Source organism: Sciurus vulgaris (assembly GCF_902686455.1).
Source record: "Sciurus vulgaris genome assembly, chromosome: 2".
NCBI classification, from domain to species: domain Eukaryota; kingdom Metazoa; phylum Chordata; class Mammalia; order Rodentia; family Sciuridae; genus Sciurus; species Sciurus vulgaris.
This window is the reverse complement of record NC_136462.1, coordinates 38,533,318-38,558,880: the sequence shown is the minus strand read 5'-3', so window position 1 is coordinate 38,558,880 and position 25,563 is coordinate 38,533,318. Positions and strand designations below refer to the sequence as shown.

Genomic DNA, 25,563 nt, shown 5'->3' with positions numbered 1-25,563 from the left:
CCCAGCCCCCGCCTTCCCCACCCACTCCTGCACCTGCCAATCAGCCTCCGCGCCCCGGGGCACCTGCCCGGCCTCCACCGGCTGCCGGGGCCGGCCTCTGCCTCCCAGTCCGAACCCGGGGCGCCCCCATCATCACTCCAGTCCCCTAATCCCGTGCCACCCTGAGACCCCCACAGCGGGAAAAGGGCTTGACTCTGCAGCTCGGGCCTAATTCGTGCGCCCAGAGCGGCGAACCTGGCGGCAAAAAATGAACCCTTCAGCTTTTCCCGCCCTGCGTTCCCACTATATACAGTCCGGTTCTTTAAAATACATTAAAAGACACTCTTAGGACGTAGGGTGGGCTAGACCGGCGCCCAGGCAGTGCGCCCCCGCCGCGGCGTGTTGGGGACGGACAGATTGTTCCGGGGGCTGGTGCGTTAGAAAGCGTGCTCCCGGGCGGGGTCTTCCCGGCTGGTGGTGAGAGCAGACGCTGTGAGCGCAGGGGGTGGGCACTGGGCCCAAGGCCCCCGCCCCCAGCCTGCCGGCTCCGTGTCGCTGTTTCTGCCTGCATACTCAGTGCAGTCGGGGCGAACCGGGCAGTGCTGGCGGCGCGCAGCCTGCAGTCCCACGGCGATCGCATATTGCAGGCACCATAATCAACAGGCAAACCGCCACACCCGCCCACCTGCACTCCTTGGTCGGCCCAGGTCTCGGAATCGGGGCGGCGGGGGTGGGCTTCCTCACTGCAAGTCTGGATAAGGTGGATACAGTAGGCCAGAGTAAACACTAAAACCAGTTGTGCCAAAGAGGAACCACAGGCACCTCGGAGTCACCTCGGGAGAGAGACACAGAAAAATACGGGCAGCTTGCAAGGCAGTCCATTTTCTTGACTTTCTCACAACACAAGGTCATTGCTCAGTAAGGTCTGTTGTACGCCTCGCTCTAGCTTTCATCTCTCTTCTCTACCTGCTGTGCCTGGGATGATTTCTCACCAGCCATCAACCCAGATAATCTCAGGAATTATGGAGATGGCAGTGAAGATTAAAAGAGCATAGATGTGGAAGAGAATTTTAACTTTGATGCTGCCTGGTATTCTTAACAAGCGAACAGCCTTACTCTTGAGTTATTTGTTTGGGATATAATTATGCTGTTTTCCAAGATTCATCAGGGAAAGGGTATTTAATTGCCAGATGTTCCAGCTTAGTTTATATATTGAATGTATACAAAGATAGTTCACTGTCTGCTGCAGCAATACTTCTTCAGAGTAGGCATTTGGACACTAACTGCTAAGTGGGACAAACTTGACAGATATTACAAAGCCACAGGACCCTTCACTCCATCCCCTCTTGCTAGGACCTTATTTCAGCTCAATTTCCCAAGAGACTCTAGTAATATAGGAAAGATGATACAAGAATAGTCATGGTCATTTATTAGATTAGCAGTCATCCCCTCTCTGCTTTGCTGATAACATTTATGAATCCATTTGTAGGGGCTGGGAGTGTAGCTCAGTTTGCCGAGGCCTTGGGTTCAATCCCAAGCACAAAGAAAAGAACAGAAAAAGAATCGTTTGTTTATTACTGAGTTAGAAACAGGTCTCTTTTGTGGAAAAAAAAAAAAAAATCTTTAAGAACTATTTTCTGGCAAGGAAACTCAAGAAAAACAGGCCAACTTCAAAAGCCGAGACTGTTACATATCTCAAGTAGAAATCCTTGATCTATTTTTGAAAGAGAAAAAAAAAAAAAGAAAAATTATGTATTTATGTTTTTCAAAAACCCTTGCATGAATAAACTTATTAAATAAATTCACTATGGTTTAGAATTGCAGCTCTGCCACTACATAATCATATACTACCCCAAAGAGATAATTCCTTAGCTATAGGTTTGTAGCATTTAACTGAATAGTTGCATCCATATTTTTCTTGTATTCTTAAAATTTATAATTTTCAACCATAAGAAAAAAATTAATATAAAAGCTCCAAAGCAGCAGACAGATTACCCCAAGATTTTACAAACCAGCCCAGCTGCTTTAGTTATCTCCACTTTAGTTGAAAGCTAAATAATTCAATACAACCTCATTTGCTACAGATCCTGTTATCCTGACAGCATCCTCAAATGCTTTACGGCTAATAGAGTTACAGTGAAATGATAAATCAGAACTGAGGGACAGAGGAAGTTTAGAAAAGGAAAGGGCATTGCCAAATAAGGGAGGAAAAAAGGCAGATCTCAGGGAGCAGGAATGAGAAATTGGGGAGACTTAAGGAGGTAGAAGGAAATGTTGAGAAAAGGGTCCATTGTTGAGGTCATTGTTGTGAACAATAGTGGGTCAGGTCTGCAGGATCCTTCTCAGAGGTGTTTAAAATGTCTCTTGGAATTGTGTATGTGCACGGTAGAAAATTGGTCTTCATCCTTGTTGGTCAAATAGCTGGCTCTGCCAATGTTCCTGCCCATGTTAACACCACCATTTTCAACCTCCTCTACCCCAGGCAATCTGCAGCATTGGGAGAGTTCTGGAGCCAAAAGGGGAGGTTATACATTTGAGGCTCAGTTAATGCTATCATCAAGGAGTTGGGGAAACCCTCACAGAACTGTCTACCCAACTCCAACTGAAATCAATAGGTGAGGCCAAGAGGATGCAAGTCAGGACACTAGAAGGTTCTAAAATGGGAAGGAACTTTCATTGTCTATTTCCATATTCTCTGAAATTTTTACCATGAGCTTGTATTACTTGGTAATAAATAGAGGAGATAAAGGAAATAACAGGTGAAGGTTGGGTGGAGATAGAGGATTGAGTAGAAGAATTAAGTTTCTCTTCCGCTCTAAATTACATAAAAAGATATGCTATAAAGAGACTAGGAATCCAAAATCACAGGGAAATAAGGGAAAGGGTGATTCTCCTTTTCAATGTTTAGGAAATACTGAAATACAGAAAAGAGGTAAGCGCTGATTCATAGAGAAAATCAAAAGAAACAGAAACATGTTCAAGCCAGGTGCAGTGGCACTTGCCTGTAATCCCAGACACTCAGGAGGCTGAGGCAGGAAGATCACAAGTTCAAAGCCAGCTTTAGCAATTTAGCTAGATTCTGTCTCAAAATAAAAAATAAAAAGGACTGGGGAATATGGCTCAGTGATTAAGTGCTTCTAGGTTCAATCCCCAGTAACAAAACAAAACAAAACAAAAGTTTAGAAGGAATCATTTAGGGAAATTTTAGGCAACAGCCAAACAATACAAGATGAGGGTATCCTGGGACAGAATAATACCTTAAAAAGTATATAACTTTAATGCTTAGGAATTCAATTCAATTCATATAACCAATGTTTGGAATATCTCCATGCCTGCCTTTATAACTGGATCATCAAAATCACCAAACATTTTGTGGGAGGAGGAAGACCAATACAATGAAAGAGAAGTACCAAACAATTACAGAAATAACATCAGAGGAAACCAAGTTAAATAAAGGAAACAGGAGATAAATGAATTTTATTCAGCAAGATTGGAAAGGATATTTCATCCATGAGGAAAATAAAATACGTAAGAAGTCTTAAATAGAGAAATTTCTGTTAAAAATTCATTAGTTGATAAGCAGAACAGACCAAGTTACTAAGTGGATTAGTGGAAGCAGAAGAAAAAAAAAAAAAATCTTCCCCAAATACAGGGCAAAAAACAAGAAGATTAGAACTCTTGAAAATGGTTGAAAACCATGGAGGTGAGCTATCCAAGGTCCAATACCTGTCTAATAGAAGTTACAGAAAGAAAGAAAAGAGAATGGAGAGAGAAAAAAAATAAGAAAATAGAATAAAATTTGAGTTGAAGAAAAATATTAATTTTTAAATTATAAAATCCTACTGAATTGAGAGCCTGATAAAGATTTTTAAATATAATGTGCAGTTTTATGAACAGCTTAAAGTTTAGTATTTTATTTATAAAATCTAGAATCTTGAATAAAATTAAATTATAAATCAAAACTATAATGAACTAGACTAACACTGTGCCTTGAGTTAAACTGATCCTAAAATCAAAATAAAAAATAAAAAACTGTCTTTATTGAATCACAGAACCAAAGCCATTCATTTGAAGTAAACAAATAAGCCACTTTAAATTACAAACATGTATTAGAAAGCTACTTTAAAATATAAATAGCAAACCAAATCTGAACAATTCAAATCCTTGCTAACAACAATGAAAGAATCAAGAACCCAAGATACTAGCATGTGCAAGGCCCAGGACTCCATGCCCAGTACTGCAAAAACAAAACAAAACACAAGAAAGCATAAGAATAATAAACATTAGCTCTTTCTTCTTTACTCTTTCTTCTTTTTTTACCATTTTATACACTTCATGATACTAAGTTGAAATTTCCATTCCCTGTCTAGAACATCTAGGGGCATCATATCCTCCAGTTTTCAAAGGTAAAGAAGCAGTAAGTCAGCACCAGGTGTGTTGGCACACGCCTGTAATCCCAGCAGCACGGGAGGTTGAGGCAGGAGGATTGCAAGTTCAAAGCCAGCCTCAGCAATTTAGTGAGGTCCTAAGCAACTCAGTGAGACCCTGTCTCTAAATAAAATATTTTTAAAAAGGACTGGGGATGTGACTCAGTGGTTAGGTGTCCCTGGGTTCAATTCCCAGTACCAAAAAAATAAAATAAAATAAAAACGAAAAACTATTAATAAGTCTAATTTGAAAAGTCCACATTTACAATAGAGAGAGGCTGAGGACCAGGTATCCAACTATTCCCTTTGGATACTTCAAACAGTTGTTTCTGTGACCTCCTAACCACTCTCCCATTCTCCAGTTTCACTCTCCTTACATTCTTCCACGACACAGCCAGTCTACTTTCTAAAAAGGAAATCTGATCATGTCACTCTGTTACTTTAAACTGCCCATGGTTCGCCATTGCTTTCAGGATATAGTTGTAAGTTTCCCAGAATTTAGCATGGTACTTCTTGATACATCTTATGATGAACTTGATAAAGGTCTGGTGAGTGAACGAATGCATGAATAATGAACCAATGAATGAATAAACAAATCATGGAAACTAAAAGGTGAATATTTAAGTGATTCACTTTTCTATTTATGTTTGAATAAAGTTATTAAGTGAATCCACATTCCCTGAGACATACCTGGCAGTATTCGTGCCTGAATTTCTCCAGCTCCTCAGCTACCTTAGCACATTCATGCCCTTTGTGAGTGAGAAATGGGGTCAAATATCAGATCTTACTCTCACCGCTACCATCAGGTTCACCTATGGGGCAAGGGTCTTCCATCTTCCAAGGTGATAACAAAGTATAGCAAGCAGTGATGGTTCAAATTGTCTTGTCAAATTGACTTGTCTGTGTTTGTTCCAGCCTCAGTGGCATCTTTAGACCTCATCCTTGGTTATTGGCCTTCCTCCAATCCCTATGCTCGAATATGCCCACACCTTAAACACACAGAATTAAAAACATAGGAAGAGACTGGTATGGTGGCATGCACCTATACACCCAGCTGCTTTAGAGGCTGAGATGGGAGGATTGCAAGTTCAAGACCAGCCTGGGCAACCCAGTGAGACTCTGTCTCACAAAACAAAACAAAACAAAACAAAACAAAACAAAGGAAAGTGGGTCAAAATGAATGATAATGAGTAAGATAATGTTATTTTGACATTAACACTCTATCTTGAGATAGCCTGTATGTGAATAATCAACAGTACCTAATCCCAAAGTCTTTGTTCTCTTCCTTTATTAATATTTATCAAGCTAGGAACTCAAATCAAGGGGAGGAAAAATAATTTATAAACCGAGTTTGTTAATAAGGAGTGACAGCTAGCATTCTAACAATTCAACTGATTAAACTACTTTGTGTTAATGTGAAAATTATTGCAACATAAATGGTTGTGTTAATTGCTTTTATTCGTCAGTGAGCAGTTTACAAATTCACAAGTATTTTCTCATAATATTAACCAAGACCTTTGGGAAATTTTCAATAAAGTTTGGAAAGATATTATAATAAAAAGGCTCGATTACCTCTGCAAATTCATTTCATTTTCTATTCTTTGGAATATTTCTGCAACTGTTCAACTTCAGTTTGAATATTTCTTCAGTGTTTTAAAGTCTACAAGGAACTCAACTCAAACATGATGTATTTTATAGAATACAACTGATTCTTATCAAAAACATAATTTTTCCTCATTTTCTTTAGTTTGTGACAGATTCTATTTTTGGAAGATTATCATTTTCTTTTTGCCAAATGCTTTACAATGATTTTTATCTGATTGTGTAGAGTAAATTGCTATCATTATTCTTATTGCTCAATAAAGAAATCCAAGAGTTTAGGCAATTTTCAACATCACACAGAACTTCAAACCTCTTATTTATTAGACTTGTTTATTCAGGAAGCAATATCTCATGATTCTTAAGAGGCTATGATGGTTAATGTAAGGGACCCATATCATCATCTAATATTTTAAGTTAAATAATTAACTCAAGAATTTAGACCCCACTTATGCTGAGCATGTGCCAAATAATTATGCTATCTGTACTGCTTATTCTATTCTATCATCTTTCATCCTCAAAATGTCCTTAATTAAGGCATCTAGCTCTGGACCTTCCAGGGCAGAAACAGAACCAAGGGAACCGCAGACCCTTCCTATGGAAGAGGTTTCGAGCTGTGAGGGAGCATCAGGATTCCATCGCTGACCTAAGCACTGCCTAACCTGTTTCTCAACTCCTACCTTTCATCTCCACCAAATACTGCCAGAAACAAACAAGTAGGTCATATGATTTCAGGTCCTTGACAAACCTCCTGCTCTCATCCCAAAGATTGTACAGGAATCGGTTACCTCTTTCCATAAATAAAGTATCAAATGCAAATGACCCTGGTGGGAAGTTAGTTTTTAAGGTACAACTTTTTGGTATTGGAACAAGAAAGAAAAGTTGGTGCCACTTAGCAAAATTTTAATAGCCAAGAACATTTTTTTTCAGACAGTAGCAGAATGAGCTGGAAAGAATAGTAGATACAGAATCAAAAGACCTGGATCATATCATATCTCCTCTTAACACTCTGCATGCTTCTCATCTGCAAAATGATGGCACTGTATAAACTGGCCTCTAAAGACTGTTTCAGTTTTTTTTTTTTTTTTGTGGGGTGGGTAGTGGGGATCAAACCCAGGTGCTTAACCACTGAGTCACATCCCAGCACCCACTTTTTTAAACTTTATTTTATTTTTATATGGTGCTTAGAATCAAACCCAGTGCCTCACACATGCTGGGCAAATGCTCTACCACTGAGCCACAACCCCAGCCCAATTCTTTTAACTTTTATTTTGAGACAGCCATTTGCTAAGTTTCTTAGGTCCTGATGAGTCTGGTCTCAAAGTTGATATCCTTCTGCCTCAGCCTCTTGAGTCTCTGGGATTACAGGCTTGTTGCACCATGCCCAGCTAGATCTAACTTTTGATATTTAACACTTGTGCTAATAACATACAAAAATATGATTGTATGTTGATTATAATGAAAATTACAATTCAGTTCAATGCTTATCAAAATGGAATTGGTTAAACCAATGTTAAATAAAATCTGCGGAAGTCCATGGATTTGGAATAGACACCTTACCAAGTCCAACACATCAAACCAATATAGAGTTCTACCACAGTGACTGAGCATTGGCTGGTTGCAGGAGGCCCTGCAACCAATGGACTGGTTCAGTTATAACCAGCTGAGTGCCTGATTGACTAAGCTATAGCCAATCAGTTGTTTTCTATGCCTTACTTCCATTTTTCTATAAATGCCATCTGATAGTGTTGGTCGGAGTTCTCAGATCCTTCCCTGGTTCTGGAAGCAGCCTGATTTATGAATCATTTTTATTTTGCTCTGCTTTGTTTTGTTTTGCTTTGCTCTGAATGAACTCTACTAAATTTAATTGGTCTATGGAATTTCCCTTTTAATACCAATTATGGTGTACACATATACACATAAATGACTATTTAAAAGATGATGTGGTTTTATAATTATTGAGAAGGGAAAATGTCATGACTTATTGAAATTTTTAAGGCTCCAAATAATTTCTATTTAACTAAGAAATAAATTATTTTATACCAGGTAGAACATGGTGGGGCATGCCTGTAATTGTAGCTACTGGGGAGGCAGTGGCAAGAGAATGATAAGTTCAAGGCCAGCCTGAGCAAGTTAGTGAGACCCTATCTCAAAATCAAAAGGGCTAGGGATGCAGCTCAGTGGTAGAGTACCCTTGGGTTCCATCCTCAGCCCATAAAAATAACAACAAAATTTGTATAAGGACGAATACTCCCCAAAATCTTATTTTCAGATGGTGGGATTTAGAGTAATTCTTATTTCTTTCTGTGATTTTCTATGACGTTTGGATGTTTCACAAGCATAGAATATTTTCATAATAGGTAAGCAACAAATGTATTTTCAACTTGGGAAAAGTGTAGTAAAGTCCTCAGAAAGAAAATATTAAATCTTTCTTCCAAATAAGTTTTGATAGGGATGAGGACCAGGGTAAGAACAAAACAGCAAGAAAACAATGCTTGAATATTGTCGTCAATAACTCAGAGCATGAAATAAATGTGCCACAAAGCGAAGGACTCATCTCGTCCCACAAACACAGCACAGCTGATCTGTTTTCCTCAGCTGGTGATATCAGCAGTGTGAAGATGGATTGGACTGACCCATCCTCATTTCCTCCCCAGTCCAACCCCTGCACAATGGGAAGAATTGTCAAGCCATCAGATTGGCCTTGGGATCCAATTTGAGGCTACGGAAAGAAATAATCCTAACTACTTAAGGGACAGGGCAGATAGATCTTCATAGCTTTGTTTTCTTTACGAACGTGCTTTGATTATGTGAGTTTCCTAAGGTCGCCTAATCAATCCTGATACTTACACTTACCAGTCATATAAGCATGAAAAAATGCAGGATTATTAAAGTGCAGATTAAATTAAATAAGGATCCGTATATGAGAAATCAACAAAGGAGGAAAAATAAGCTTCCTAAATATAACTGAACCCAAATTAAAAACTGATAGGGAGGGCTGGGGATATAGCTCAGTTGGTAGAGTGCTTGCCTTGCAAGCATAAGGCCCTGGTTCAATCCCCAGCACCGCAAAAAAAAAAAAAAAAAAAAAAAAAAGTCATAAATACAGTTAGCACCAGAGTTGTCATTCATGTCATTCAGAAAGTGTGGGGTGCGGCTGCAACACCCAATAGGAGAAGCTCCACGTGGGATCAGAGGTCTGTGGCTAAGCTCCTTGAGGGATCCTTCTGTTACTTCTCAGGTAGTTGCTTTTCACCAATTTTATCAGGCCTCCCATACTGAAATTAAGTCCATTGATTCACTTTGGGGGTCAATGGCTATCTAGGTTAATTATCTAGGAGCTAGAGAGGGCGCCTATGAGAGGAGCTGTGCTCACAAGGAGAATTTCAAAGGTTCAGATCCGAGCAACTCCGGAAGTCACCTGGTGTCTGCATACTGACGTGCTGGAGGTATGCAAGCACCACAGTGCAAAACTCCAAAAAAGTCACTACAGGCCAAGGACAGCCTGTGTACAATTTAGGGTAGTATTTGTGAGTAGTTTTTCATTTATTTTATATTTCATACTCTGCTCCCAGAAAGTATCTTTGAGGAGGTTCTTGTGTTTTATTTACCAGAGCAACATCCTTTATCAGTCTTCTCTTCCTGACCAAATTATATAATGCTTGACACTTAAAAATCTGTCTTAAGTTTATTTTCTATTACTCAGGGTACCTACTGTGGTACTGAACAATGATAGATGGGCATACACAAAATAATACTGAAGATTTTAATATTTAGCACAAGTACATAGTTAATTGCTGTTTGTTCTAAGTAATGCTGCCATGTTGCAGATCCTAACTCTTCTCTACAGAAGACCTGGTGGCCACAGGGTGACCACATATCACTGTTTGCCCAAGACAATCCTGATTTGTACCTGTGGTCCTGGCATGATCATTAAGAGAGTTCCTTTGAATTCTCAGAAGTGTGCTGGTTTGGACAATTCCTAACACGCGAAAATTCCAATACACAAAAAAATTGACTTTAGAGTTAAATGAAAGCTTTGTAGCAAAAGACAGCCACAAAGTACATTATTAACGACTTACTTTTTACACTATTTACCTTATTAACTACTTGCCATTATACAATTTATCTGTATATAAATTTAAGTCAACTCTGCCCTCTACTGTCTTCTGACAGTATTATGACACTGTTCATTAATTGAAGCTGACTGTTAGTCCTTTTGATTACTTTAGACTGCTGGTCCTCAACCTTGCCTGCAGCTAGATTAGCTTTTAAAAGTTCCCACTGGCTATGCTGCACCCCACATCAATTAAGTCAGAATCTCTGGGGGTGAGACCCAAGCATCAATTTTTTAAAAGCCCTCCATTTGGTTCAAAAGCACAGCCAAGGTTGAGAACTATTGTTTAGAATGTCAGATCAAATAGTCTATGTGATTCACTTGACTTTTTATTCCCTAGTCCAGATTATACTATATTCCTAATCATGTCTGGATAAGATAAGGAGATTCAAAGAAAAAGAAGAGTATATCAGGACAAATCTACATCACTACTGGGAAGATGGCATTTTTTAGAAAACTTCCCAAGTGTTGGCGCTTTCCATGGGCATTAAAAATATTTTCTTTAGCCAGACGAGGTGGCACAAACCTGTAATTCCAGCAGTTCAAGAGCCTGAGGCAGGAGGATCACAAGTTCAAAGCCAGCCTCAGCAAAAATGAGGCGCTAAGCAACTCAGCAAGACCCTGTCTCTAAATAAAATACAAAATAGCACTGGGGATCTGGCTCAGTGGTTGAGTGCCCCTGTGTACCCAAAATACAAAACAAAACAAATCAAAAAAAGTCCTTTTTTTTAACTTCAGTGATGATATGAACAGTAACTGCTAGAAAATGAGTCCATTCAATCGTTGGCCTTGATGCCACCACTCAGTCCTAATTCTCTGTTGATGAAATTATCTGCTGAGGAAGCTCCAGGATAGCCAAGAAATTTGGACCAGAAGATGGGGGCAAATGAGGTACAGCTCATTGCATTAAATAACTGCTTCCTTTTTCTTGAATGTTCAGAGAATTGTTAATGGAGTTTATCATATGGAAAAGCACTGATGTGAAAGCCCAGGAAATCCGCTGGAGTGGAAGTTGCACTAATTAGAACATTAACTAAATTAAGTCACTAGGGAAGACTGAATCCCACAGGGAATAAGAGAGAAAGGAGAAAAATCAGTAATAATGAGTAGGAGAGATTTTGCAGAAATCTAACCAAGAAGTGGGTTTTTAACAATAAGCTAAAAGTTTGCCTCTCACTCCTTCACCAGGCAAAGCTAATGGATCCAGTGTCAGAGATTGGCGCCATTAGATTTTATTCCTCTTAAAGGAAGCTCTTAACTATAACTGCAGGCTCAGCCAGAAGGGTTGGCATGAGAAAGAAAGAGTCACATAGGAATTTTGATACAAGCACCTGGGTCGAAACCTCCGGTGAAAACAGCAGAGGCCCCTAATGCCAAAAGAAGGAGGGCAGAGGAGGATGTAGGTGACAAGATGGCGAGTTCTTTATACACCTTGTCTGTGATTGCATGATGCTATTCTTTAGCCCAGTGACAGGCAAGACTCAACATAGGCAGGCACCGGGTAGAGGTTAGGAAAGCAGCATTAGGAATTATCCTAAACAACTCTATCTGTGGCTATATTTGCTGTCTGTGGAACAACTACTAAAGTTTAAAAAAAAAAAAAAAAATTCCTTCACAAGTAATCAATGGGAACAAAATAAAAACATTTCTGTAGATGCACTGAGTCCAGCAAATGGGACTTACTCTTTCCTGGGTAACAGGCCAATATTTGAGTATTTGATGAAAGCTGTTTTCCCTCTCCCCAGGGGAAAAAAAATAAGGAACTTTATACACAAATACTTAATTTTACATGTAGTTCTATTCTCATGGAAGAGCCCCTGATTGGTAAAATAACCTGCAAGTAGATTTATCACTAAAATTATTAAAAACACTACTAAGAGCATAAATTCACATAAATCTGTGAATTGAGCATTTGATAAATTAGGTTAACTTATATACAGTGCCTGTCTTCTAGCTTCTTATATTCTAACTCATAATGTATTTATAGCCAGGTGAGAGACACACAGATGCTACATTAAAAATAACATTTGCATCTTAATAGGAAGGGGTAAGATCATCTTGAGAGATGGTGAGCAAAGGCAACATGCAATCTCTTTTCATTCCAGTCAGGGAATTTTAAAACATGTATTGACTTGGGAAGCTGAAGGAGGAAGCTCACAAGTTCAAGGCCAGCCTGGGTAACTTAGTGAGATCTTGACTCAAAGCAAAAAAAAAAAAAAAGAGCTGGGAATATTGCTCAGTGGTAGAGTGCCCATGGGTTCAATCCTCAGTACCAAAAAGAAAAACAATATCAAATGCCCCCCCAGTGCATGACATAGTACTAGACCTTGATCAGAGATGAGGACTATTTTGTCTTCTGGCTGCATCCATTCTAGCACGGTGGGGATAGAAGCACACAAATGACTCCAATATAAGGCAGAATTTGGTACATGCCACATAAAAGTTAAAAACAACAACAACAACAACAACAACAAAATTTTGCAGGGGACGGTTCAGACAAGATCAAACTTAGCAGAAAGTGAAAAATGACCTTCGTTTGCATCTTCCACCCACCTTCCTGTGTGAATTGGCTGTTGTTGTCCTAGGGAAATTTTGCATAGCTACTTCAAATAGAAGGGCCAAGTAACCCCCCTTTGTCATGCCTGTCGATCAGTTTGGATACAAGGAAAGTGTGGAAATTGGGACAAAAAAGAAAAAAAAAAAAAAGTAAACTAAAGCTCTATTGTGGCTGCTTTAAAAATCAGGGTGAGACAACCTGAAAGCCTAATTCAGTTGACAATGGGAATCTGCTGAAGGCTTTTAGGTAATACGCAGATAGGATCAGAAGGGTGCTTTAGGAGATTGAGTGGCAGCAATGGCAGGAATGGAGAGTGACAGGAGACAGGCCATTACAGCAGTCAAGGGGACAAGTAAGTAACTGGGTCCTGAACTAGGATGGTGGGCGGGACAGCAGGAAGGATGGATGTTGGGCTGAGCAATCTGTGGACCATGGAAGGTTTTTTTTTTTTTTTTTTTTTTTTAAAGTAAGAGGTTGATTGAAGGCTTTAGAAAAATCTCAAATACACAAACACAACCTAAAAAATTCCTCAGTTTTTATTTATTTTGTGGTGTTAGGGATCCAACCCAGAGCCTCCCATGTGCTGGGCAAGTACTCCACAATTGACCTCCACCATCAGCCCCATTCCTCAGTATTTTAGGGATGTCCTCTCCTAGGGTGAATATCTGTGCCATTTATGGATAGATATGGTTCTGCCTGAACAGAAAGAGCTCCAACTCCATGAGAAAAGATGATGTCCCTTTCAATCACCCACTGAGGACTCCCTGTTGAATCCTTTCTAAGTTCTTCTCCCTATGGGGCTTTCCTCCCCTACACCCCCACCCTTGACCCCCTTGCTATACTAAGCTTCTTGGCTGGAATTCAGAGGAAGAAAGGTACTGCACGCAATTTGAAAACTTGGAATTTATTCTAAGCCAATAAAGCACTCCCCATAGTTCAACAGAGAGCAAGAGTTTCTTATGCCCTTTAAAAATATCCTTCCTTAATCCTGGCCATTCCATGAACTTTCATTCTATTTTTCTCTCCCTTCCCTGCCAAATTCCTTACAAGGTCAGACTTCATACCTTCTCTCCCTTGACTCACCACCTATTCATTCCTAACCCTTATTATAACAGGAAGCCCACCTATAAAATTACAGCAAAATTTTACACCCCCGCCAAAAACCTCCAAGTTATCCACCCTGGCAAAAACCATGACTTTCTTCAGTCATTTAATTTTGCAGGCCAACCTCTCCAGCATGAAGCCTCCTTTTTCTTTGATCCTCTTGACTCCACTCTGCCCTGTCTCTGGGCCTTCTCTTCTGCTATCTTTGCAAGCTGTATTCCTTCCTACTCCACAAAATAGACCTGAAATCCAAGTGATAATCTTGGACTATTTATAATCTTGAAGGCAAACACCTTTTCTTAATTCACACAGAATTCCTTAATCCACGTCTCTAGCATGACCGTCTCAGCTCTATGTTACTATTTCCTGTTGGACATTCCAGATGGATGTCTCCAAGTCAACATATCTGGAACAGAGCTCATCTTTCCCCCACAAAGTTAACTCCTTCTGTCGACTCCACATTTATCAATGATACCATCCATTTCTCAGTTACTCTGGTTTGAAATCTCAAGTTTTCTTGTTTTGTTTTGAGACAGGGTCTTGCAACATTGGGTAGTCCTTGAACTATTGGGTTCAATTGATTCTCCCACCTCAGCCTCCCAAACAGCTAAAACTACAAGTAGAGGAGGCTTCATCCTATCAGCACTACCCCAACCCAGTGGCAGGGATGGAACCCTGGACCCAGCACATGATTAACAAGTGCTCTACCACCAAGCCTCACCCCCCAGCCCAGAAATCTTGCACCATTCTCGACTGTTCCCTCTCCTAGGGTGGCTGAGCAGTTACCAAACCCTATCAGCCTTGCCTTTGCGGCTCTCACAAGTCTATCTCCTCATATCCCCTTCCTTCGACCTCCAAGTACATCAGACTCATCATGTCTCTCCTAGGCATTTCCAACACTTCTAAAACTACTTCTCCTTCTACTTTCTTTCCTTTCAAAACAGTGATCAGTTCAGTTGGGAATATTAATCTTCCAAAAACATTTTGTTGTAAGTATCACTCCCTGCTTAAAAATCTTCATTAGAGTTCTATCACCCATGGGACAACATTTTAATTTCTTTCTTTCTTTTTCTTTTCTTTTTCTTTTTTTTCTTTCTTTCTTTTTTTTTTTTTTTTTTAATCTGCATGGTTTTTATTTTCATTAGAAAAATATTGTCCCACATAAATTTGGTCCTTTACTTCTTTTTAAAAAATTTTTTAGTTGTCATGGATCTTTATTTTATTTAATTTATGTGATGCTGAGAATCAAACCCAGTGCCTCACACATGCTAGGCAAGCGCTCTACCACTGAGCTGCAACCCTAACCCCAGCCTCTTCTCCTTTACTTCTACCATTCAAGATTGAATATTTATTTTACTTAGTAAAAACAGAATCACATGAAAACTAAATATTTCACATCATTAAATTAATAGAATTTAACTGAATTAGATTTGCTCTTTATTACTTTTCAGGAATAATACTCAGCTTTCCTATGTGTTATTTTCCTCATACTTTTATTTATTTGAGTGACTGTGTAATGAGTTGTCTCTTCTCCCACATTCATCAATGAGTGTACATAGCTATAATTTATAGCATCCGTAACTGGATTCATTATCTAATATTCAATTCATATGAAATCTATCATATAGTATTTCCATGATAATTTCAGGTATGTTAGATACATGTATATTTTCCCAACATCAATTGTAAAAATCAAGATGTTAATTTTTTTTTTTTTTTTTTTTTTTGGTACAGTGATTGAACCCAGGAGCACTTAACCATTGAGCCATGTCCCAGCCCTTTTTATTTATTTACTTATTTTTGAGACAGGCTCTCACTGAGTTGCTTAAGGCCTTGCTAAATTGCTGAAGCTGGCTTTGAACTTATGAGCCTCCTGCCTCAGCTCCTGAACTGCTGGATTACAGATGTGCGCTGCCGCACCCGGGCAAAATGTTAAAGACGTGATAAGAACAACCCTCTGTCTGCAATTGGAAGGTCCTTGGACAGCTACTACTTCAATCTCAACATGTGCTCCTTTGGGAAAAGCAGCAGCCTGGTAAGCAGCTCTAGCAGGACAATTAGTCTTGAAATACTGTTTGTAGATTTCATTGTTAGTATTAAAATCATTTATGTCAGCCAGTAAAACAGGTGCTTTGACCACATTAGTGAAGTCACACCCTGCCGCTTTCAGAATTTCACCCACGTTTGTAAGGGTTTGTTTAGATTCTGCTACTACCCCTCCTGATACAAGCTATTTGTTAGAAGGGTCTGTGCCTGTCTGTCCAGAGATGTAAATGGTCCTTTCAACTGCTTTAGGATAGGGACCAGTGACCCTGGGGGCTTTCATGGTGCTGATCACTTTTTTGATCAGGGATGACATGTTAGACCTTCTTTCTCACACTCCTCAAGGAGAAGAAACCCCTACAACCAGCCCCACCCCTGCTTCTCACCTAAAACTTTAATTTTCTTAATCTGACATCTTTATTTTTTCACTGTCTGTTCTGTACTTCTGTTCTTACACAATTCTCTTCTCCAGTTGAATAGTTAATTTGCTTCCAAATATGTTAGACATGTAGAACCAAGAGCTGCGCCATCCAGAGGGGGCCTTCAGAGAGAACATGATGTGGACCACGCCCCCTGGAGTTGTGCTGTGGCCTTTACTTTATTCCCAGGTCCATCTTGGTCCCTTTGTTCCTGATATCTCCCTGTAGGCTGCTCTCTTCTTGCCTATGTCCTATACTAACTCTTCCTTCAAAGTCCGATTCAAGTTCCACCAGCTCCCTGAACTCCCCACCAAACACCCTAGCCATTGATAATCACTCCCTCCCCTTAAATTCTAGAGGACTGATCTGTACATAAAATAACATATAATGAATGTATCACCCAAATTGTGGTGTTTGAGTGTTAAAGGGGGCACAATTACTCTGAACCATAAACCGGTCATGAATTCAGACTGTCTAGGACAAACTGGGCTCTATGGTAGCCTACTTATAAAATATTCACTTGGCATTCAGTCTGTGTTATCTGGCAGTTTTTATTTGTTTGTTAAAACATATATATATAATTCTTTTGGCAGAGGTGGGAGTTGAATTCAGTGCCCTACCCATGCTAGGCAAGCACTCTACCACTAAGCCACATCCCCCCAGTCCACATGTATGTATTTTAATGTATATATCCAATGTCTTCAAAACAGTAACCCAACTGCTTATGAATCATGTATTTTCCCTCTGCTCATCTGGTGCCTGATCAGTGTCTTACAAGTATAATGAACCAAAAATCTCTTGTTCATCATGATGATGTCTTTACTGTTATTTAGGAATGAAACAGGGGTTAGGAGTGAATCTTCAAAGCAATAAATTCACTATCTGCCAAATGGTCATTCTGGTAGGAAGTAAAAAATCTTGATGTCCCTAGAAACAGAATTTGACATCAAAAATTTCCTCAAGATTTTGGTGAGGCCCAGCTTGTGGTCACAGCCTATGATTCTGTCTCGTTGCCCTGTCACTTAGAAATGTCTTTGGTCTCTCTCTTGACAGCACCTTCTTCCATTGCTCTGTCACACAGAATAAAGAGGACATCCCCAACCAAGGGGCTTTTATGTAAATCACATTAAAAACAAACAAAATACCTAAGAAAATGCTGCTGTGGCTAACTAACCCAAAACTCATATTGGAAAGTTTCAATTTGCTTGACTTATTTTGTTTAATTAACATCTGGCCCCAGTTCAGCATTATGCCTGCTAAATTACCAGTAGCCAAAGGAAAAGGAAGAAGACATAAGAACAGAAAAAAGGAGGCAGGCGGTCTGGATAGCTTAGGCTCTGAAAATAAACTGGAACACAAACTGAAAAATGAAAGACATGTGGGAGAGAGAGAATTAGGACAGAATCATCTCTCAGGATTAAATACTTAACAATGCTGCAAAAGAGCATCGGGTCAAAATCAAATAGGGCTGTGAGTCAATGTTGAAAAACTCCTGGAAGGCAAAATCATTTTTTTCAGACTACCAACAGCTAGGCCTTACCAAAATCCCTCCTACCGAGTAGGTGACTGTGGCACAGCAGTGTTCCTCAGTTTTACATGGGGTAATAAAAGGATGTTTGCCTTTGACTGCTCTAAAATTTGGTTCTTAGAGAGATTTTCCTCTGTAAACATTTGCCTGACATTTTTGTTCTATGTAGCAGCCCCAGCAACATCAGCAGTCTTAGGAAACACAAGAATCTCTCTAGAAGCCCTCTAAATATTCTCTGGAGTTTAATAAAGAGTTCCTTAGAAAAGAAAACTCCCCCCTGGGCACGGTGGTGCTTGTCTGCAATCCCCAGCAGCTTGGGAGGCTAAGGCAGGAGGATGGTGAGTTCAAAGCCAGCCTCAGCAATTTAGCAAGATACTATCTCAAAATAACAAATAAAAAAGGGTTGGGGATGGGATGAGGCCCAGGGGTTTCAATCCCTGGTACAAAAAAAAAAAGAGGGACTCCCTAACCTAACATCTCCAGAGACACCCTTCTTCCTTCTAGGACCTTTTAATATCTAGACCTCTTTGGGATTATTGAAAAAAATGACATTTTGGAGTTCCCAACCCCCCCTTTTTTTTTATTGTTTTAACCCAAATAAAGTCACCATCTTCCTGGAAAATTGAAGCCAGGAATAAGCAACTTAATGGCAAGCAGGCTACTGACGTGTATGTCCTCTCTCCTCTGTCAGATCATTTTGCTTCCTTTCCTTTACCTCTCATTCTCTTCCTCCCTTGTGATTGCTTTTCATTCTTCCCCTCCACCCCCAGTCCTTTCCCCTGTATATTCAGGGCCCTTGGTGGGAGGCAGGGGCAAAACACTGTTGATTTAAGCACTGATTGTCCGAGGTGCAGAGGAGTAAATAGATGACTTCTTAAGATTTCTTCTTGCTTTGGGAGTCTGTGGGGCTATAGTTAGTTACCATCCCTTGATTAACTACATACTTATTCTCATATCTTCAGTAGGCTCTTTGGACTCATCTTCATCATCAATCTAACACTTACGGAATTCTTAACCATAGAGCAGATCTTGTGTTATGAGGATTATCTCCCTAATTATCTCACAGCAACTTGATGGAGAAAGTATATTCCCATTTGCAAATGAGATAAAAGGCACAGAGAAAGCAATTACCTTGCCAAGTGTTTCATGGTAATAAGTGACAACTAGAATATGACTTCGTATGTGAACATACTTAAGTATGTCACAACACGAACACATTGGTGGCAAGTGTAATCCTGATATATAGTAAAAAGAACCTGAGAGATTTTAAAAATTCATTGCATGGAATCTACCAGGGATGGACCTATGGGTAATTATGAAGTCATCTTTCCCCTGATGAAGGGGTCAAAACTTTATTCTTATCATGAAATAACTTGACATTAATTAGATCTATGCTACATGGGGAAATACCCTGCCTAATATTATCTAGCGTCTTTTCAATTTTAAAGAGTCTCCTGATGCATCAACTCTTCTGGAAAGTGCTGAGGTCTATGTCCTCTCTCATCTCTAACCACTCCCAAGCTAACATGTCTGCCCTTTCTCTGGGCCCCAGGAACATCCCAAAGAGTAGCCTCTGCACTGTATTGTGACCATCGGTTTATCTTACTCCCTTCCCAGAATGTAAGCCTCTTGAAGGCAGGCATGGAGATATTCCAAACATTAGTTATATGAATTGAATTGAATTCCTGAGCATTAATGTTATCATATACTTTTAAGGTATATTTACATTTGGAGCACCACTTTTATTTTGGAAATGAAAAGCTCTCTGATGTAGACATCTCAAGTATTAAATGACCGGTAGAGGAGTCTTCTACTTCCTTCAACTCAAACAACAAATTATTTTTCTTAGTCTGTTTTCTGTTGCTATAACAAAATACATGAGACTGGGTACTTCGTATAAAATAAATTTGTTTGGCTCACAATTTGGAGTGCCAGATCCATGCCCAAACATGGTTCTGGCACTGCTCAGTTCTGGCGAGGGGCCTTCTGGCTACATTACAACATGGTGGTTGGTATCATGCTTAGAGTGTATATGAGAGAGAGGTCACATAGTGAGACAGGAAGCAAGTGAGAATCAGGCTCACTTTTTTTTAATTGTTCCCCACCTCTTTAGCATCAGGTCTGGCAAGTAATGAGTGCTCGGTATTCCTTTTATTGATTACCAGTTGCACACCCCTACCACCTTACCCCAAATTCCACGGACCAAAGCAGCCACCATTCTAGCTGTCTCATTTAGACTTCACCTTGTTCACTCCAGGTCCACATTCAAAAGGTTTTAAAATTTCACAAGGAAAGCAAGTTTTTAAAAAGGAATTTTGGTTAAATAACTGTTTTGAGGTCCAATATCCTCTTCTTCAATAAATCACCTGCTCTCAGAATCCTATGGGAGCTTCAATAATCTCTTCCAAAGGCGAGATCTCTCTCCATGGCCTAACTCCCACTAGGCCCCACCTCTGAAGGACTCACCACTTCTCAACATTTGGCACATGAACATTTGGGGGACACACTCAAACCATACTCAAACCACAGCACCATTACAGATTCAGTAATCTACAAAAGAAAAATAAAAATTAGTGCAAAGAAACCAACCGAAGTCAGGAAGCTATTGCTAAACTTCTAGGAATAAGGTGACAAACGGAACTCTAAGGTTTACAGATAATTCCTAAAGAACTTTGAAGTGTTAAATCAAATGATTTTAGGACATACTGTCACCCTTGCCTTAGGCAGATCTTCCTTCTGGTGAGTATAGCATGAAGACATGACTTAGTAATAAATTTTGGGGTGATTTATTACAGAAGAAGAGACGTTGGACTTCAAAAAGTTTTTTTGTGTTTTTGTTTTTTTTAACAAAAACTCCTTAAAAAAAAGTTTCTTTTTTTCCTTCTGAAATTTTAAACCTTTGAAAGAAGAACCTGGAATGAACAAAGCGAAGTCCCCATGAGACAGAATGGTGGCTGCTATTGGCTATGGCATTCAGGGTAAGGTAGTGGGATATGTAAAACTGTGCAGCTTTTTGTAATCAATAAAGGAAATACTGAGCATTTTTATGTGCCAGACCTGATGCTAAGAGCTGGGAAACGAGCACCATTCTCAAGGATTTCAGTGCGTGCCACGACAGGAGAATGAATAAAGTGTTATTATGGGAACTGAGGATGGGACACTGATGTCTACTCTTCATGGAAGAGGTGATGTGGGAGCCGCATCCCAGAAACTGAATAGGAGTTCAGTGAGCAGACAAAGGGCCATTGTGGGCAGGGGGAATGGTACACAAAAAGCTAGAAAGAAGACGTTAAGAATTTGGGGCCTGGCATGGTGGCGCACGCCTGTAATCCCAGCAGCTTGGGAGGCTGAGGTAGGGGGATTGCAAGTTCAAAGCCAGCCCTCAGCAACTTAGTGAGGCCCTAAACAACTCAGCAAGACCCTGTCTCCAAATAAAATAGAAAAAAGAGCTGGGGATGTGGTTCAGTGGTTAAGGGCCCCTAGGTTCAATCCCTGGTACAAAAAAAAAAAAAAAAAAAAAAAAATGGTGTGGTTAAGGTCATGAAGAAATTGTTAGACTAGAAATAGCAGGAAAAGCATGGGAAGCAACAGGATGTGGGGCTGCAGAAGGAGACTGGGGCTGAAGTCTAACAGACTTAGTAAAGCTGCAGTAAAGAACACGGTCTTGGGCTGGGGATATAGCTCAGTTGGTAGAGTGCTTGCCTTGCAAGCACATAGGCCAGAGTTCAATCCCCAGCACTGCAAAAAAAAAAAAAAAAAAAAAAGTGGTCTTTATCCTGAGGGAACAGAGAATCGTGGAGCCTGTAAAGTACTCTCATAATGAGATTTATAATAACTGTTATATTCTTGACACTGTTCTACGGGGCTTGGTCCTCTCAAACCTTGCCATATACTTCTTTTACACAGATGATTTTGTAAAGAGAAAGAAGTACAATGACCCAGAAACAGGGTTGGGAATCTGCGATCAGTGGTGAACTCGAAGTGGCACTTACAGAGAAGGCTTCCTGCCTCTTTGTGCCTTCAGGTAACTTTCCAAGTCCCCTTCCTGGAAGAGCCTGGCCATTGGCTCCCTCCATCTCCTGTGGCTTCCCTCCCTCACCCACTCTTCAGGCACTGTCCTCTCCAGTTCACCTGTTCACTCCGTCTTCAAGTACACACAGACTACCTGGCAGAACCACTAGGGCACCAGTCTCACCCCATTCAGTCGGATGGATTCCCACAGCCAGCAGGCTTTCATCATTACCAGTTTCCTTTCCTCATTTATGAGCCTCCCTTCTACCACCTCAGACTTATGGCCAGAGTTATTTTTAACACCCTCTCGTCACAAGGAGATACTCAGATATCATACCATTTGCGAATCACTTGATAGAGCAACCCTGTGAGACAGGTATATTTGTTATTGCCATTATTTTACAGATGAGAAAATTGAAATTTATCCAATAAGCAACTTGCTTATGATTCTCATGTTATTAAAATGCAATTAGAACCAGAATCTAACATTTAATTCTAAGTCACCATGTTATTCCCAAATATCCCTAACAACTTCTGTTCACCCTTTCTTCATTCAGAGTCAAAACTACTCTTTTCCATACTACTTAGGTTTCTTGATTCCAGAGTGGTTTGCATCACAGTTGCCTTGGACTAAATCCTCCATCAGCTGTCCATTCCCCAGGATGAACAGAACCTCCTGATTTCCTCTCTGTGCTTCCCCAGTTTTTCTAAAAAAAAAATGCTAAAACCCCTTTACTTCTCAGAGTCAATACACGTGGGAGAGAACAAAAGTCTGCTCTGAGTGCTATTGCATCCTTGGGGCACATACTAAGGGAAAAGAAGAAAAAACAATAATAACAACAACAAAACAAAACACAACAAAATAAAAACATGTCTAAAACCTGGTTACGTTTCGATTGTCCAATCCATTCCAATCCCCATAAGATTTGAAAGACAATATTTCCTAGAAGGCTACTACAGCAGAGATTTTGACATATATCATGAAAATTTCATATGGAAATGATAATCCATATTTGAAAAGAAAGTGAACAGAACTGAAGAAAATGGAATCAAAAATAAGTGGTGGAGCTCTCTTTTAACTGTCATGTGTTTGAAAGACTGGAGTTTAAAATCTACTAGGGAAGTGGCCCAAAGTGGTCTATGAAGGAGCAAGTTCAACTTGGCCACTGAGCTAAGAAAAAATAAAAGTGACAGCCTTGAACTTTTAGGAGCTTGGGTGTACCCATCCTAGGCCAGACTTGCCTGTGTACACTATGTTTACCCAGGACTGCTGCTTGTTCATTCATCCCAAGCAGGGATGCCAGATAAAGACAACCACAGACTCTTATTTCACACTGTCCTTGAAAGAGTGGCATTGCCTTCGCCAGGCAGGTGAGCTTCCTTCCCTCCATCTGTGAATTGGCCTGACAATGTTACCATGAAGGCTTGGAGCACTTCTTTAACCCCTTTAAGCAAGGTTGGAGAAGATAGATGTGATGAGCACTGTATTCTTCCAGCCTCTTGGTTTGGGGCATCATAAAAAGCAAAAGAAAAGAGCTGATAGAAAGAGGGAATTCAAGTCAGTTCATGGTGGCACATGACGGTAATCTCATCAACTTGGGAAACTGAGGCAGGAAGATCGCCAAATCTGAGTCCAGCCTGGGCAACTTAGCAAGACCCTATTTCAAAATTAAAAAGTAAAAATAAAATGACTGGGGATGTATCTCAGTATTAGAGTGTCCCTGGGTTCAATCACCAGTAATTAACACTCTCTCTCTCTCTCTCTCTCTCTCTCACACACACACACACACACACACACACGCACAAGGGGGTATTAAAAGGAGATTCAGGACTCTAATACACCCATGTCTTTGGCATATAATAAATTTTGTGTGTTCTTTTACCTGTTTTGTTTTTTGTTTTAAATAAGCCAGGCGCAGTGGTGTATGCCTGTAATCCCAGTGAATTGGGAGGCTGAGGCAGGAGGATGGCATGTTCAAGGCCAGACTCAGCAGCTTAGTGAGGCCCTAAGCAACTTAGTAAGATCCAGTTTCAAAATAAAATAAAAAGGATTGGGGATGTGGCTCAGTGGTTAAGGGTCCCTGAATTCAGTCCATGGTTCCAAAATAAATAAATATATAAATAAATAATAAAAAGAAAATAAAAGTAGGGCTGGGGATGTGAGTCAGTGGTTGAGTGCTTATCTAGCATGTTTGAGGCCTTGGGTTGAATCCCCAGAGCCATAAAATAAATAAACAAAAGGAGATTCAAACCGTGCTCTTTAGGGAAAACTTTAATCTTGCTCCAGGGATATATAATTTAGCAATTAAACCAGCAAGTAGGATGGTTTTAACATTTAGATTTTCCTAAATTGACCCCCCCCTTTTTTTTAATTGGTAACCACAGATGCTCACACATCTCCAGTCCTTCCTTTTTATACTTTATTTAGAGACAGGGTCTCACTAAGTTGCTGAGGCTGGCTTTGAACTTGTGATCCTCCTGCCTCAGTTTCCTGAGCCGCTGGGATTACAGGTGTGCACCACTGTGCTCAGCTGATTCCATTTTTCAAGAGACACTTTGAAGCAAAAACTGCAACAGGTCCTGGTATATTTGATATACACCATTGACATCACATGTCTTTAAAATGATTCAAATGGATAGGGTATGTCCCAGAGAATATTTTATTAGAAGATAATCCTAAAATGTTTCTTGCAAACTTTATATTATATAGTGGCCCACAAGAGAAAATAGGTCTTTGCTGTTTTGTTTTATGCCACTAATTTTTCATTCCTATTAGTGCTAATCTCCCACTTTACAGTCTCAATTTTCCTTTCTTCCGCCTGTCACCCTCAGATACTTTTATATTCCTATTATTACAATCACACTTAAATGTCCTGTCCACCTCTTCCCCTAGTCTCATTTGCTGCCTCTCTTCCTGAAAACATGGTTAGATGTGAATGGAGGACTTCCTGGGGCAGATAGTCCTTAGCTCTTTAACTTCTCTGCTTATGACTAAGATAACTTTTTTTCTTCAGAATCCCTTGCTCATTTTAATTAACAAGATACAATATTGCCCTTAGAAGGGAAAAGGACACTTGTGAATATGCAGATTGTTTTCTATGCTTCAAAACATGAGATCAGGGCTGGAGGTATAGCTCAGCTGGTAGTGTGCTTGCCTTGAAAGCACAAGGCCATGGGTTCAAGCCCCAACACCACCAAAAAAAAAAAAAAAAAAAAAAAAAAAAAAAAAGGAATTATGCCAAGGAACATGCTCTCTCAGATCAGTGACCATGAATTTTACTTATCTGATTTTATTTTTTTTCCTGTCCTCTACTAGTGATGAGGCAGAAAGCTATACAGCTCCCCTTGTGGTTCTCGTTGTGTCTGTCTTTGGTATCTTCTATTTTTTCCATTCCTCAGTCCCAATAAATGCTGCTAAAATAATCCTCAACCACAACTCTGGCAGCGCTCTCCTGCTCAGACCTTCATTGGCTCTCTACCACCTGCGGAATAAGATCCAGACTCTTGATGCTACCTGAAATTTCTATATAAACTCTGCTTTTTGAAATTCTATATGTTCTTCTGGGACAAAAATCCTCTTTTCCAAAACCCCCCCTGGAGCAGTCTCTACATTGTATGCTCCTACACAGAAATCTGATAGTAATTAATTATAGGAATTTGTGATCAATTTATCTCTCAGGCCATTTTGTACGATCTGGAGAGTAATAAATTACAAGGTCCTTTTTCATCTTCCTGTCATCCACACAATACCTTGCACACATCTAACTATTACATAAATA

General features: G+C 39.9%; 1 pseudogene across 1 annotated transcript; it reads right to left on the bottom strand.

Annotated features, from left to right (window-relative positions):
* Nucleotides 1-416: 416 nt before the first annotated feature.
* Nucleotides 417-16,142, bottom strand: LOC306655275 (2-iminobutanoate/2-iminopropanoate deaminase-like; annotated as a pseudogene). Its single transcript has 3 exons — nucleotides 15,704-16,142; nucleotides 665-765; nucleotides 417-596 (listed from the first exon to the last, which is right to left on the bottom strand). The product of its transcript is annotated as a 2-iminobutanoate/2-iminopropanoate deaminase-like (transcript).
* Between the last annotated feature and the right edge of the window lie 9,421 nt (nucleotides 16,143-25,563).